The sequence below is a fragment of the Melopsittacus undulatus genome, chromosome 5 (assembly GCF_012275295.1).
Source record: "Melopsittacus undulatus isolate bMelUnd1 chromosome 5, bMelUnd1.mat.Z, whole genome shotgun sequence".
In the NCBI taxonomy this organism is placed as follows: domain Eukaryota; kingdom Metazoa; phylum Chordata; class Aves; order Psittaciformes; family Psittaculidae; genus Melopsittacus; species Melopsittacus undulatus.
In genome coordinates, this window is record NC_047531.1 from 51881294 (window position 1) to 51897337 (window position 16044).

Genomic DNA, 16044 nt, shown 5'->3' on the forward strand with positions numbered 1-16044 from the left:
CAATTATTTTTTAGTATCTTCTGATTTTTATTTCATGTAAATTTAATCTAGCCTAGCCTCAAGCACTGGTAAGTGTATCCCAAATCATGTTCTACAGCAAATTACTAAATTATTTTTACTAATGTAATGGATTACACTTAAAAATATTTCCACTACCAAAATATAACCTTTTTATTGTTAAAGCACATTCCCACTTCTGTAATAATTTAGGCATTATCTCACTAACATTGCCTAAAGCATTGCAGGAAGGTTGCTTGAAGCAGACAAATCCAACCAAATTCACTGTTTAAAATAACGAATAAAGCTTTACATACTATTTTTCACTGAACATTGTAAACCTCACAAAATATTTGTTGTCTTCCTAAATCTCACCAAATCCCCATACTTACTTTTGGATCATTAGGGTTTTATAAAACCATGGAAATTTTAGGCAGCTATTTATCACAAAGCTTGAGGAAAGCTCCACAGTGATCCATTTCTTACTATGGATTGTTTTTGTTGTTGCTCATTTTACAAGGATATCCTTCATCTCTTGAATTTAATGCCATAGAATCTGTTTGAAGGTAAGAGAAAAAGTTTAATTTTCCCCCTGTTTACTAGCTAGTTTCTCTATGGGCTGGGACTAGAATTTGATTATCATCTCACATAAGAAATTGCTATTCACCTTACGGAGTTTTTTTAAACTGTGGCATTCCTGTCACTTCTAATACAAGTACATGAAAGATCTCTGACAAGTATCAACTTTGTGGTTGAATATTTCTCTCACTGATTTATCATTATAATTTAAGACCCTGTGAAATTTGCAGTGCCTTGAATTCTCTTTATAATAAATGAGATTTATTTTTCTCATAAAATTTGTCAACAAAAAAAACCCCAAAACAACAACAAAGCCATCATAAAACAGTGAAAGGCATATTGTTTTTTACCAGTCATAAACAACTGTGTTTGAGTGATTAGGCTAAGTTTATTTCCTCTTTTTATACAATTTACTCTTTTCTCAAAACAACAACCAAGAATTCTAAGTCAGTAAATAAAAATTGCAAACTAATTACTATGAAAGAGATAACATGCCAGTTTAAACCTTGAGAATTCTCTCAGAGACATGGATCTCAAGTGTAATTCTCATACCAAACTTGCTATTGAATTCTCAAGTAGAGATGGATACTGTCATCTCTAAATAAAAATGAACAAAATTGCGTATTCTGCAGCCGCAATTAACCACTACAAATCTAGGTGCACAAACCTAAATTCTGTACCCTAAGCTTGATGTCACTGTCATAGTTTCTATTAAAAAAGTGATAAATAAACTTTTAAATCATTCACGGGCACACCTTTGAATACTTAGAAACTGAAGAAAGACCGAAGACTAAAGTAACTGACAGATGGCAGACTTAAATTAACATACTCAACTATTTGCAAATTCATCCACCTTGGTTCTACGATCACACAATAGTCTATAGCATAGAGTATTCACATTTCATGTGAATCTCAATTGTATCAAAGAGTGGCTTAAAACAGGCATAGAAATAAACAAAAATACTCAAAGGTACTTCATATGCTGCCAAAAAAGAAAATATGTTGACAAGTACACAGGAATTTTAATTTTGAATATGCACATATAGTTATATGGCAGTGGTGTCTAAACAGGATTTGCACATTAATTTTTCCTTTCTGTGAAATATAACCTCAGATGTTTCTGAATGCAGTTTTACCTAGAGCTAATTTCTCTTGAACTTTATGAATTTTACATTAAACATTTGTTCTGCATCTATCAATAATCCACTGTTCAGATATATCCTCTTATTGTCTAGTTTTTTAGTTGTTTGGTTTTTCGTGCTAATCAATTTTTCTGCTTTATCCATCATCTCATTAATTATAACCTGACTTTCTCCCTGCTCAACTTGACAAATTTGCATGCTTTCTTCTTTTCATTTATTCACTTTTTATGAAGTTATGATGCTTTTCTTTCCATTTTAGGAACTCCTCAGTGGTTTTATTCAAGGTGTTGAGCTCAATGGCATTATATACATTATAAAGCTAAGCAAATACAGGACTGAGCCCTTTGTTCCTAAGTTATTCAAAGCTTGCACATTTTATTACCTGTGAACAGTATTCCTTAATCTTAACTTGAATCATTTTGGTTATTAAAAGACTACTGAATGCTGCTGAAATATTGTCTCCTTCCTGTGGACAAATCCCAAGGGATCAGTTTTGAGTTATTCATTGGAACATGTGTCCTTTAGGAAAAGAGTATTGAAAATTTGAATACATGTATTTACTTTCTGTTGTTGTTTTCTGATGGATTTATTAATATTGTTATGTTCTATGCAAAATGTCCTTTATACTGTATGTCATCCAACTATCTGCACCCCTTCTCTGATTTTTCACTTAGACTAAAAATCCTTTCTTTATGTCCATTTTCTCTTTCTTAGATTGTCTTTTACCAAGGAAAATTACATTTATGGGTGGGGGTTTTCTTAAGCTTCCCCATAATGGGATGACATTTTTCTTCTATTTACACAAAAAAAAATTAATAACCCAAACAGGCATAAATGCATGTTAAATGAGTTGTAAGTAAAACCACCAAAAATTACATTTACTGTATCTGAACTGCTCTTGTCACAGGCAGTAATGAAGACCAGCGACAGACATGGGAAACTACTAATATGTCTGCCACAACCCTTAATTTACTTGCCTCTCAGCATCTTTTAGAAAGAAAGCAGGTTAATAAAAGTAGATCTCTTTGAAATATTTTGCTGGTTTTACTTTATCTCTGTTAGCACGTTTTCCCCAGAATGACCATCCCATTTCCACAAAATATATATCTAGACGAAACACCACCAATATAAAACTAAACACAAGGGAGGTGAGAGAGATTGTGGCCTGAACAATTCACTTCAACAAAAATTTTGCATCTCTTTGAGGCTTCTCAGTCCTAATTCATTGAGGACTACCAAGAGATTGTTTCTGCCTCTTCGGGTATCTGCTCCAGGAAAAGAAGAGAGATGAAAAATCACAATGTTGAAAACAAGCCAATGTTCTTTTAACAAAATACTTCAGCATATGCCTATAGTTAAGCCCACATGAGACTCATCTTGTCTACATACAAGAATTACTGGATAAAATGCTGGCTACTTGTTCCTTGTGCCTTAGTATCTGTGAAGTTTTCCCCATGATCCTTACCAAGCAGCATTCATCAGTTTTATCTGTGAGCATGGTGACCTACTTTTCAAGATCTTCAGATAAGATCATTGGCTAATTTTAGCACTCTGCTGACTCATTTTGATGTCTGTGTAGGAGGTACTCCTGTCGAGAGGACTACCCACCGAGGAGATTCTCCTCTCAGTTTTCACCAGCTTGGGACCACAGATACATAGTCTCCTGCAAACCTGGACTAAGATGAGATTTCTCACACGAGCTACTACAAACAGCCATGATGACCCTGAGGAAAGGTTAGGGTCAAGTTGCCAGCAGTCACTACTAACCTCTGCGTGCTCATAAAGCAGAATAGCCTTGTGTAAGTAAATTATTTCTTTTCTTTCTTTGTGGGCAGCTTCCCTTGATGACCTTTATTTAAAAAAAAAGTAGAAATTAAGACATCAGATCCTTGACTCTGCCAAGACATGTCTCTGCATGACAGGAGGCCCTCTACTGTCTGTTTCCAAAGACAGATACTTTGAGCATGATTCACAGTGGAAAACAAGAGCAGCGGTGCAGTTACTCCACAGTGTAGACAGATGTTAGCAATCGATGCAGTGCAACAAACATCAGAATGGCCATTTAGGGGCTAAAGAGCAAGAACTGCATTAGTCTTCAGTCACATATGAAAGACAAGGGACTAACTGCAGTATAACTTGCTTAGAAGAGCAAACACTACCTGAAACTAAGAGCTTGTAACCTCAGGGTCAATGTGACTTGAAAATCCAAATGAAATAGTCTCTGACCAGCTGAGAACACCCCATGCTGACAAAAAAGCAACAGCAGATTTGACTAAGGAGGCAAAGCACACAGCTGCAGCCTTGACATGCGATAATATGCCCCTGATTGTCATGTACCTCACCCTGTTATCAGGGTCCTTCATGCATTGGGCCTGGGGCACACTTTGCACATAACTAATATGTGAAGATAAATTCCTCGATTAATTTTCTACCAAGCATGCTTGTCTCCCTCATCAGTTGATAAAGGACTGAATTTGACACAGGATATAATGCAGGAGACCAAAGTGTCAATGAAAGGTAGAAAGACACCAATCAACAGCTCCACTAGCTGCTCTGCCTTTGCAATATCAGGGTTATTTCTGGTCACTACCAAAGACATCTGACCTACCAGAATTACAGGATGAATGTCAGTATAACAGCATGGGGTCAAAGGGCTGTCTTACCAACTTTGCATTCTCTGGCATGAAGATATGCTGCACTATTCATTATTTTCTCATAAACAGCAAAAAAAAAGCAAGTAGGTCTTCATCAAAAGGCTTCAGTCTTCTGGTTCATTTTTTGAGTGGAAGTAATTACAGAAGTTACCTTTTCTTCAGTAGCTAGAAGCTGTAAAGTGTAGGAATGAAGTTATCAGTGTAATAAGTGTTTCTGCTTTATGGCCTTCTGCTTTATGAAGTGTGTGTTTCCACTGCAGGATTGCTACAGATTGTAGATATTCATCTTTCAAACCTGAAAGCATTGAAGGTATCTGTGGCATGCAGTGTGGCAACCCATCCTATATCATCAAATGCCTTTTCTGTATCAAATTCAAGTGCTCTTGCAGCTCTTTTTATTATTTGTTTCCTTTATATTCTATACCATTTGTCTTCGATTATCAGAAATCTAGTACTGTAGGAAACAGTACAAATGAAAAGAGGTATTTTTCAGGTGTACTGAGTCTGCTAAGGCCAGCTGAAGTCTTATTTAGCCTGTTTTCATAGGCCTAGACAACTGAAGTTATTGATAAATAAAACACAAAGACAAGTCTTCCTCAGGCTTTAAAAAAAGACTGCAAAACATAGCTAATAATTATTAGATTAAAGCAAGTAATTATGGGAAGTCACAGAACCTATTCTGAGATATTACCCACTCCAGTTGTTTTGTATTCTAATTTTAAACATTATTATTTTCCCAAGAATAAAAAAGCCTCAGTCATGCTTCTCATGCCTACCGCTAAAGTTTTGAAGGATAGAAAATAAAGAGGGGGGAAAAAGAACCTACACATTAAGTTTTTTCCTCCCTCACACAACACCTAGGTTATTTTTGCATTTAGTCCATGGTAGCATTCTCTAAAATTAAAATATATGTAAGAGATTTAAAGGTATGATTTGATAAGGCTGCTTTTCTCAGGTAGTCACTGAAATGAAAACAAACATCGTAATATCAGTTAGGTTTGCATACCTGCTAGCACTTTTCTGATCTGAACAAAGCTAATTGTTTCAGAATGCTGTACAAACTCATTGTAAACTTGAAGCATAAGCAACAGCTATGGAACTATGGAGGGAGGAACAAGCACATCAACCCCTTTCCAAACAATAAAGGAAAAAGCACGATTTTCTCTTAGAAAACCCTGGTCCCAGGCTAGTGTCACTCAAGGACGTAAACTGAACGAGTATTTTCCATCTACAATGGCTCTGTAAATCTCAGTTGAGTTGAATTGTTGCCAAAGTCTGAGTAAGGACAAAGTGTCACATACGAATACCATCAGAAACTCTGCAACATATAAAAATACCCCAAAACCAAAAACCAACCAACCAAACAAAAAACTAAACCCCACACATTCAATGCCACTCTTTTGAAAGAACAGGATGATCAATGACCCTGACAAAAGACACAAGAGATTTCTAAGAACTCACCAGGCTCTAGGCACACTAATCATATTACATTACAAGTCACAAAATAACTTTTGCTGGAAGAAAAACAAGTATCTAAAAAACCCTCTGAAATCCAAAGAACTCATGAAATGCTGGGTGAGTGAAAGATGCCACATGCAGAGGCTGGTACTAAATGTTGCAGTGAAGAAGACTAGTAAAAGGACCGTGGCTCTAGTTGATGGCTTGACCCATTTTGAGATGATGGGAAACTTTTCCTGGAGGCTGCTTCTCCTCGAAGGAGTAAGGCTGTTGAAACCAAGAGAAGTATCTAGTCTGGCTTCATTTGCAACCTTTCCTGAACAACTACTTCTTCATTTAACTAATTAGTGCTGAACTTTTCTGTTATGTTTGCTAATTATATGAGTAAGCGTAAGGTGCAGCACTTTAACCGCAAACCCCAAGAAAAAGAAAGGGAAGATTCATTATTCAACATTGAAAACTTTAAACAGACAAAACCAGGATTTGCCCATATGTCTGTGTTATTGAAAAAAAAAAAAGCAAGTTTGTATTTTTTTTCTCCATTATGCACAGACAACTGCTTATGACAGCAACCCAAGGGGCTGAGACTACATTACATATCAAAGTTTGCAGTACCACAGGCAAATCCCTCTGCTCTGAGCTAACCAAACAGCCAGTCAAGGAAACTGAGCTTCTCAAATAATCTAAAATTGGTTTACAACAGGAAAATTCAGTTATGGTGAATTCAAAGACTGTTTTCATCAGGAACACAGTAATCACTATGAAGTTACTATGTTTCTATGTGGAATACCTATTTGGAATACAAGGTCAGCTGCACAGCTAGATGGACTAACCTGTATGGAGCTGAGGCAGCCTCTTCCCCATCAGACAACTGGATATAGGAACCACTGTCAATAGGTTCAGCAATAACATATCTTGCAGTATATCCAAAAAGTTGGAAGCTAAACCTAGACAAGATTTACTGATGTTGAGAAAGTAACTGGTTGCCTTGGAATTAATTTGTGCAGAATAGCAATTGACTTGTTCATGGGTTTGGTCTGCAATGCTGCTAAAACTACTACAGGTGAAGCTGTGAAGCTTCAGCAAAGGGAATGACATTATCAGTAGGTCTTTCCCAACCTGGACAAACAAAGAAGCTTTTATCAGGTCTTCCAGAAATTCCAGGAATTGAGATTCCATCTTGGATTCCCCTAAAAGTGAAACTGAGGACAATGACCACCATTATCAGCTGAGCTCTTCTAAAAAGCTGAAATAGAAAATTTTAAATACAGTTAGAACTTCTACAAAATACCAAGCAAGAATTTAGAGTTGAACCTGAAATATCAATCCAATGTGCTAGGGACACAGCTGGAAATCAATGCCAAAGGAAACTTTGGCAATTGGCAGGTGACTTGATCATCACATATCATCCCCTCTCATACTGATACAGGGGTAATCAATGTACAAGGGGGTAATACAGAGAAATTGTACAAGGAATTCCTTTGCTTAAACAAAAGTATTGTCTGTCCTAAGTACCTGCCATTGCCATCTTGCCAAGGCATTGATTACTGCTGGAGGGGGAGAAGCAGATGCTAGTTCTACTGACAAAAGCAGATGATTGGTCCTGCTGATAAGCCGGGGAGAGGCAGACTGGGCGCCGACCAAATCTTAGGACCATGACAAAAGCACAGGTGTTTGATCCTACTGAGAGGCAGACTGGGCAACCAAACCCTAGGACCATGACAAAAGCGCAGGTGTTTGGTCCTGCTGATAAGCCCGGGAGAGGCAGACTGGGTGCCCGACCAAACCATAAGGCCATGTCTGAAGGTTAAAAGGTGTAAAGTTTAAGAAAAGGAAGACTCATTTACTTCATCCTGAGACCCCTGCCCATGACCAGAAGGGGCACTGTGCAGGTGCAAAGGACCTTCCAGCTCATTATAATACGAAGCGGGGATAGATACTAAATATGTATAGGCAGATTGAACAACCTCATGTCTATGTATACCTTAATAGAATAAATGTAAAGGGAGAACACCCCTGAGGTGTGCATGCTTTGGAGGAGCGATCCCCATGCACCTCAGCGCTGAATAAAAGCATACCTACTTTACAACTTTAACTAGTTGTGGAGTCTATCTGCACATCAGGGTACATTGTAAAATTTTGAGGAAGAGCTGGGAGAACACCCCTGAACAACCTCAGAAAAGCAGGTTGCTCCCAGGCTGTTGCTGGAAATGCTGTTTGTGAATGGTGCTTCAAACCACCTGGGTGCTTCAGACTCATGATCCTCTGTGTAGCTTTTGGAGGTGATGTGTAATGAGACTGGAATTTACCACGGGGTTTAACTAACCCAGGTCAGCTGAAATTATATTTAGGTTATAATAATAATAAAAACTGAACATGGGAGGGAATGACTGTGGAGCTCTAGTGCAGAGAACTGCAGAGACAAGATGGAATCAGGAGAGGACAGGACACTGGCGGTGCAAGTGCTGAGGAGACAGGACAGAAACATGAGCAGATGCTTTCATGAAAAAGCAAAATATAAAAAAATAGATGAGTGACAGTAATAGAGAGGGCCTCTCATATTACTTGAGATTAATTCTCACTGACCAACTGACCCAAGTGTGGAAAACTGCACAGGGATAAGAGCTTGAGGACTAGAATCACAGAATCACAGAATCCCAAGGTTTGGAAGGGACCTCAAAAGATCATCTAGTCCAACCCCCCTGCAAGAGCAGGGTAACCTAGAGTACATCAGACAGGAACTTGTCCAGGCGGGCCTTGAATATCTCCAACATAGAAGACTCCACAACCTCCCTGGGCAACCTGTTCCAGTGCTCTGTCACTCTTACAGTAAAGAAGTTCCTCCTGATGTTAACGTGGAACCTCCTATGCTCCAGTTTACACCCAGTGCCCCTTGTCCTATCACTGGATATCACTGAAAAAAGCCTAGCTCCATCATCCTGACACCCACCCTTTACATATTTGTGAACACAAATAGAATAGAAACATGCATAGAAGTGGCAACTAGAGATATTCTTGCACCTCACAAAGCAACCTCAGTGCAGGGGCCTGCACAGCTGCATCCCTTCACGCCTGCCACACCATCTACTGATAACTAGGGGAGTGTGAAACAAGCCTTCTAAAGCCACTCTTGCAATGATGGTTCTTAAATAAGGCAGAAAAAAGCAGCAAGAAGTAAGCTACTTGGTGTCTTGCTATGTATTAAATGCATATACAACTTGATTTCTGAATTCTGGATTATCAAATGCTGGCCAGTTCGGTTGATGCAGAGATTTAGTTAATGTACAGAGGGGTTGTACAAGGGGGTTGTAAAAGGAATTTCACTTGCTTAACAAAAAGCAGAGCTTGCTTATACTCATTCAGCAAATACCTATCATGCATACCATGCAGTACCAGAACATAAGCTACTGATAAAGAAAGAAACAGTTACTTAGTTCCAGTAAAAACCAGCTTTGCTGTTTGGATATTGACCAAATTCCTAGAGAGCATGCGTGACGACAAGAGGTGAAAAATTTAAGCTGAGGAAGACTTATTTACTTCATCTTGAGACCCTTGCCTGACGATCACCAGAAGGCACTGCGCATGTACAAAGGAAGTTTTGGCTCATTATAATATGAAGCGGGGTTAGATCATAAATATGTATAGGCATGTTGAGCAACCCAATGCGTATGTATAATTTTAGAGGATAAATGTAGAGGGAAAACAACACTGAGGTGCGCATGCCTTTGGAGGAGCTATCCCCCATGCTCCTCAGCACTGAATAAAGCATACCTACTGTACAACTTTAACGAGTTGTGGAGTCTATCTGCATATCACAGTCAGGAACTTGACGTCCAGATAACCTGATTAAGGAACACATGCCTTCTTCAAGTTTTTCTTTACCCTTATACCCTGACTGAGACAAACTGTGGCTACTAGCAGCTTAGCATACTTTGTCTTTTTCCATCAATCATCTGAAGCATCTGTACTGTAGAGGACACAGTTAACCCAGGAATAAACACTCTTAAAGCAAATTTTATGAGTTGTGGGAAATAATTTTTATCATGTAACATAAGAAACTAGATCTCCTCTGTCCTGCCTGTGCTTCACTTTGACTTGTCCAAGTTACTTTTACTCTAACAAGCTCAAGCACTGAAAGCAATTCAATCACAGTGTCGTGGTTTAAACCAAGTCCGCACAGCTTGTTCAGTCACTCCCCCCCCTTGCTCCCCCAACTCCCGGAGAGTTAGGAAGGAGAATCCAAAGAATGTAGCCCCCACGGGTTGAGGTAAGAACAGTTTAATTGCTAAGGTATAACACAAACCATTACTGCCGCTACTACTACAAACAATAATGATAAAGCAAATTACAAGTGAAGAGAATACAACACCTCACCAGCCACCGACCCATAACTCACCCCACCCTGCCCGACCGAGCACCGACCGATACCTCCTCCATTCCCCCCAGAGCTCCAGCCCTTCTGGCTCTCTCTCGGTTACATCCTGGGTATCACGTGCTATGGTATGGAATACCTCTTTGGCTAGCCTGGGTCAGGTGTCCTGTCTCTCCTTCCTCCCGGCCTCCCCTACTCCCTGGCAGAGCATGAGCTCAGAAAAGGCCTTGGACAAACCAAACATTTGAGCAGTAACTCAAAACATACTTGCTATCAGCAACCGTTCTCAGCCCGAAAGTCAAACCACAGCACTGCACCAGCTACCAAGAAGGAGAAAAATTACTGCTACTGCTCAAACCAGGACACACAGAAACTGGGGACACCATCACTAGCATCCAAGATATTAACCTTTAGCAAGTTTTACAGGTTGTACTGAACTCCCTGTTACAAATACCCAAGCAAGTTTCAACTTAAATTAGTTTTAACTCAAAACTTAACCCCTACCCTCTGTCCTACCCTCTGTCCTTGTCCCTTTTGTGAAGCTGTTGACTACTCAGATCATACCCCAGGCTGGGCAGAGACCAACCCTGCACAAGTGCTCAATAACGTTATAAATTGAGACCACAACGGATCATAATCCAATTAAAATTTTATTAATTATAGCAAGTAGAATATGAGCAAAAACAGTGCTGGACGACAGGGGAGTCTGCGCTCCACCAACTGCCGTACTGAGCAGTTCAAACAGCCCCTTTTTATACATCTTTACTTCTTGTTTCTGTCAGTTCCTGGGCCTCTGGCAGTGATCTTATCAGTGTCTGTTGGCTGTTTGCATAGGAGATTTCCTGGGCATCTGGCGGTGATCTTATCAGTGTCTGTTGGCTACTCTTTAAATTGGGCTTAACATAAATCTTAATAAACAATACCCTAGTCTATAATTTCTTACAATACCCCCTTTTTCTTTTTATCCTATTATTGTTTATTAGACGCTGCTTTCATTCTCGGCACTGCAAATAAACCTTTTTCCATAATCCCAACATTTATCATAACACTCACAAGGTAATACCTCACAATTACAATAGGCATAGTTTTTACGTGGCATAACGCATTCACAACAATCTTCATCCTCATTAATAGATACACTCTTATATTTTGCCCCAGACCTCATAGTTAAAATAAGCAGTTTAGCTATGTCAAACCGTTCTTTAATAAAGTGTAAAATATAGCATAATATACAAGGCCCAAATATAAGTCCCAAAATCAACATAATAAGCGGTCCTGCTAAAGCAGACAACAAAGTGGCTAGCCAAGGTGAAACATTAAACCAGTTTTCATACCATGACCTGCCTGCCTCACGATCTTTCTTACGTTGGTCTAACCTTTTCTGGAGTTCAGACATGGTGTCCTGGACTACTCCCGTATGATCAGCAAAAGAACATTCTTCATTGAGAGCTACACATAACCCTCCTTCCTTTAAGAACTACTGAAGTGGCTAAATTTTGAATGGATTGTTCTATTTTTGCTAAATCCTCATCTACAGCCATATGCAAACTTTGTAATTCCTGACCTTTTACTAGGGAGGCTATGCCTGTACCTGCTCCAACTCCTCCCGCTATCAGCAGTGTAGCTAGGGTTACCACTGTAATTGGCTCTCGTTTTTGTCTATTCAGGTATATCGTTTTCTCCTTAATAAGAAGAAACTAGGTCTGATCGTTCCTAATATACATGAACCTGTCCAATTTTGGGGTAAAAATGCAAAGGTTATTTTACCACAGATTCAATAATATCCATTTGGAGTTGGCCAACTGTTTGGTATGTTAGTTCCATTAGTCCAGTTACTGAATTGTTGATTTATTTCTATGGGATTTCCCCATTTTTCCCAGTCTTTCCTTGCTCTCTTCCTCATATAACCCCCTTCACAAAGTAAATTTCCTATTGGTTTTACACCATTTTCTAAATTTTGCCAACAACTTTTTCCGATTATACCCATTTGCAAGATCCATTGTTGTCTCTTTTTGTTTCCTTTTCGATTTTTCCAGATTGTAGGGTTGCTTATATTACTCTCCATTGCCCCCTAGGCCCATCTCTTTCCCTGCTTAGTTCCCCCACAAACATAGCAGTTAGTTACATTCAATGCTTTAGCTATATTTTCAGCAAGATTTACAAAGAGATTTTTAGCAACTGTGAGAATTTCATATTGGACTCCAGTTTCCATTTCATTATAGAAGGAATTGAATAATAAATGAAGTTGTATTGACTCTCTATATTTTTCTTTGATCTTAATACTAATAATCACACCTGGGTCTTCCCTATATATCTTAAGTCCAATTTAGTTACTTGCTTCTGTTTCCAATTTTTTCAAATCTATGAGAGTTAAATTTATTGGATTGTAGGCACGGGTTGTACAGTTATTGTTTGTTTGCATTCTTGTTATTGAAGCTTATAAAAGTCTTACATTGATAATCACATTCCCAGCCTGCAGTATCCCAGCATACACAAGACCATCCTTTTCTTCCACAGAGGTGTGATGACTGATACCTAGCTGTTTGATTAGGTACATAATCAGGATTTATATGACATTGGTATCCACCTGGGCAAATATATTTTGGTTGGCTACTGTAGTACCGCCTCCACTCTAAACTTCCACGATTAGTATCTAAATCCTCATCTATAATATCACATGCATCAAAAATCATTGGCAGTGAGGTACTCAAATTGGTTATAACTTCACTTATTCCAATTAATCTCCCTTCTTCTGGATTTGTTCTCATTTCTACCCAATACAAGGTTGGAAGTTCCTTTGGATCATAACACACAGTTTTGCTTGTTTTTCCTGACACAATTCATACTGGGTTTGATTATATATGCAACTGCCTATCTTTGTTCCTTTGTATTCATAAACAGTGTGATATACCAAGGTTTTAGAGGTTATTCTCCCTCATCTAGGTGTGGTAATACATTCAACTACAGTTGTTGTGAAGATTTTTAAAAGCCACGGCACTTTCCCATATGTTTCCTATCAGAACCGACACCAAAAGAGGTCCGGTCAGGATCATAGTGCTCAGCGGTCACAGCCCCAGGGGTTGCAGCCCTCGGCAGACCTTTTCAGCTGCAGCACTGATTCCCTCCGGTCTTGCCCTCTCTGGTAGGTTAAAGGTATATTCCCCGTCGGCTACTATGGCAGTAGTATTTGACCCACAACAACTGTTCCAACGAGGTGGTAATTTCACACCGAATGCAAAAAGAACTGTAATTGATTTCTCAAAAATTGTTCATGGTCTCTCCTATGAGTAATAATATGCTTCAAACAATTGGGACACTTGGCTCTAATATACAAATTGCAGTGTTTGCATATAGGAGGGCATGGACTAGTACTGGCCCTTTTCCTATGGTTTCTTAAAATAATTTCAACTATATCTTCATTTCCCATATCAGATTTACAGGAGTCAATATGAATTCCCTCAGTTACTTATCCAAGTCCTCTAGAGGGTCAGCTTGGTGTCTCTGGGTTCAGTCACAACTTTCCATTCTTTTATGGGTCCTTTTACTCATGATGCGTGTGTCCACCTTTTTTCAGCAGTTCTTATCCCCGTTTCTGTAGTTAAAAGAACAAGAAATGGTCCCTCCCAACGAGGAGATAAACTCTCTTCTTTTCAGCTTTTAGGTCATTCTAGTTCTAATTCATTCACTGCAGCCGCCCCATGGCACTCCTCTCCAGGGCAGTCTTACTTCCAGGGTCCAGACTCCCCATAGCACACACACCGATCTGGTTCCACAGAAGAGCCTACTCCCCCACCTCTGCTCAACATTCCTTCTCCACCAGTTTCAAAGCAACCGCTTTCTTTTTATCCACTTTTCATGTTTCCTCCTTTACTCCCAGTCCACATTTATCCAACAACCCTTCAGTCCCATCTATCAACATGTCTGTTTCCATTTGTTTGCCTATCCCGGCACCCATCCCATGCTCAAACACAGGAGCTGCTCGAGCTCCCTCCTTAACTTTCTTTAACTTCTTAACATCTTTCCCCAGTATCACAATCTGAACAACATCTCTTTAGCTTTCAGTTTTTCCTGTCCTTTTCCAAAGCCAAAATTAAGGGATCAGGCAGAGGTATATTAATTTTGCACTCTGTCACATCTGCATACATTACTTCATTCCATTTTCCTTGTCACCTCAAAAACAACATTAATTATAACAATGTATAATAATTCAAAGTTCCATTTTAGGTCATTTTTCCTGATCTTCTAAAGTGTATGAAGGTCAGCATTGGTTACAATATTTTACCAACCTTTCTTTGTTTACAGAGGCCCCAGAATACCCTCTCAGTTCTTTCCAATGTGCCAAAATGTAACCCAATGGGCTTTTCTTCAGAATTTCCTTGTTTTGACCGGCTCCCATTTCAGCCAATCTTTTACAGATCTCTATAGCTTCTCTTTCCCAGTGCTCTGCAAATGCACTTATGAAAATGAGAGCACCTACACACAAGTTGTATGATATTCTTAAGGGAGTCAGTACAATAATATCTCTGGGTTCTGAAGATCAGCTCCCCTGTTGTTAGATCATAGTTTCGGTTACAGCAAAATTTTCTTTGCAATCATGCCTCTTCAAATTTTCTTTGATTTTTTTTACAAACCCTTTCCCAGTTTTCCTTTTTAACCTCCCAGAGGATCCTCCAGAACTTTTGTGGCTTTTTCCACAAAATAATCATTTTATTTCTGTTCTCAGAGAATTACTGATTGGGTATCTATAATTTAATGGCTGTACACACACAAGAGGATACACAGGACAGAAAAACGCAGCGAGAGGGGCAGCCGGACACTCCCCCTCCGCCCTTTTCTAAGCTGCTCACAGACAGGACACACACAGGGTTACACGGAAAGGACAGCGGGAGGGCAGCCAGGCCCCCGCTCACAGACAGGACACACAGGTCCAAAAAAAAAAATATAGACGCTTCGCCCGTCTCCGGCCGCTCTCCTCGTGGAGACGCGGAACCGCGGACTGGGACTCCACACTCGCTTCGTAGCTATGCTACGTCTCAGTCACACAGAAACACAAAGTTACACATGGGATCCCCCACTCACACTATGGTTCAGCTTACCCTCCTCACGGTTCTCAGAATTTGAGATACAGCAGAAACCTGGTGGGTTCGCTTACCCTTCACCTGCCCCCCTAGCAGGTCCGTCCTGGCTCCCAAAACTTGGGATACAGTGAAAACCCGGGCTCACCCGATCCGCCTATACATATGTATTATCTATCCCCGCTTCGTATTATAATGAGCCAGAAGGTCCTTTGCACTTGCGCAGTGCCCCTTCTGGTCATGGGCAGGGGTCTCAGGATGAAGTAAATGAGTCTTCCTCTTAACCTTTACACCTTTTAATCTTCAGACATGGACTTAGGGTTAGTCGGCGCCCAGTCTGCTTCTCCTGCCGCTTATCAATAGGACCAAATATCTGTGCTTTTGTCATGGTCTTAAGGCTTGATCGCCCAGTCTGCCTCTCCCTGGCTTATCAGCAGGACCTTTCATCTGCTTTAGTCAGTAGAACTAGCATCTGCTTCTCCCCCTCCAGCAGTAATCAATGCCTTGGCAAGATGGCAATGGCAGGTACTTAGGACAGACAATACTTTTGTTTAAGCAAAGGAATTCCTTTAACTCCCTTGTACAATTTCTCTGTATTACCCCCCTGTACATTGGTTACCCGTGTATCAGTTCCCCCTTTTTCTATAAAGTGAGTAAATTCTTTTACTCTATTATTTATGACAGACCTATCCATGTTACCTGGAGAAGGCCTTGGTTAAGTATATCTCTGAACCATCCAGTAACTCCTCATCCAATCCACTTCCAAC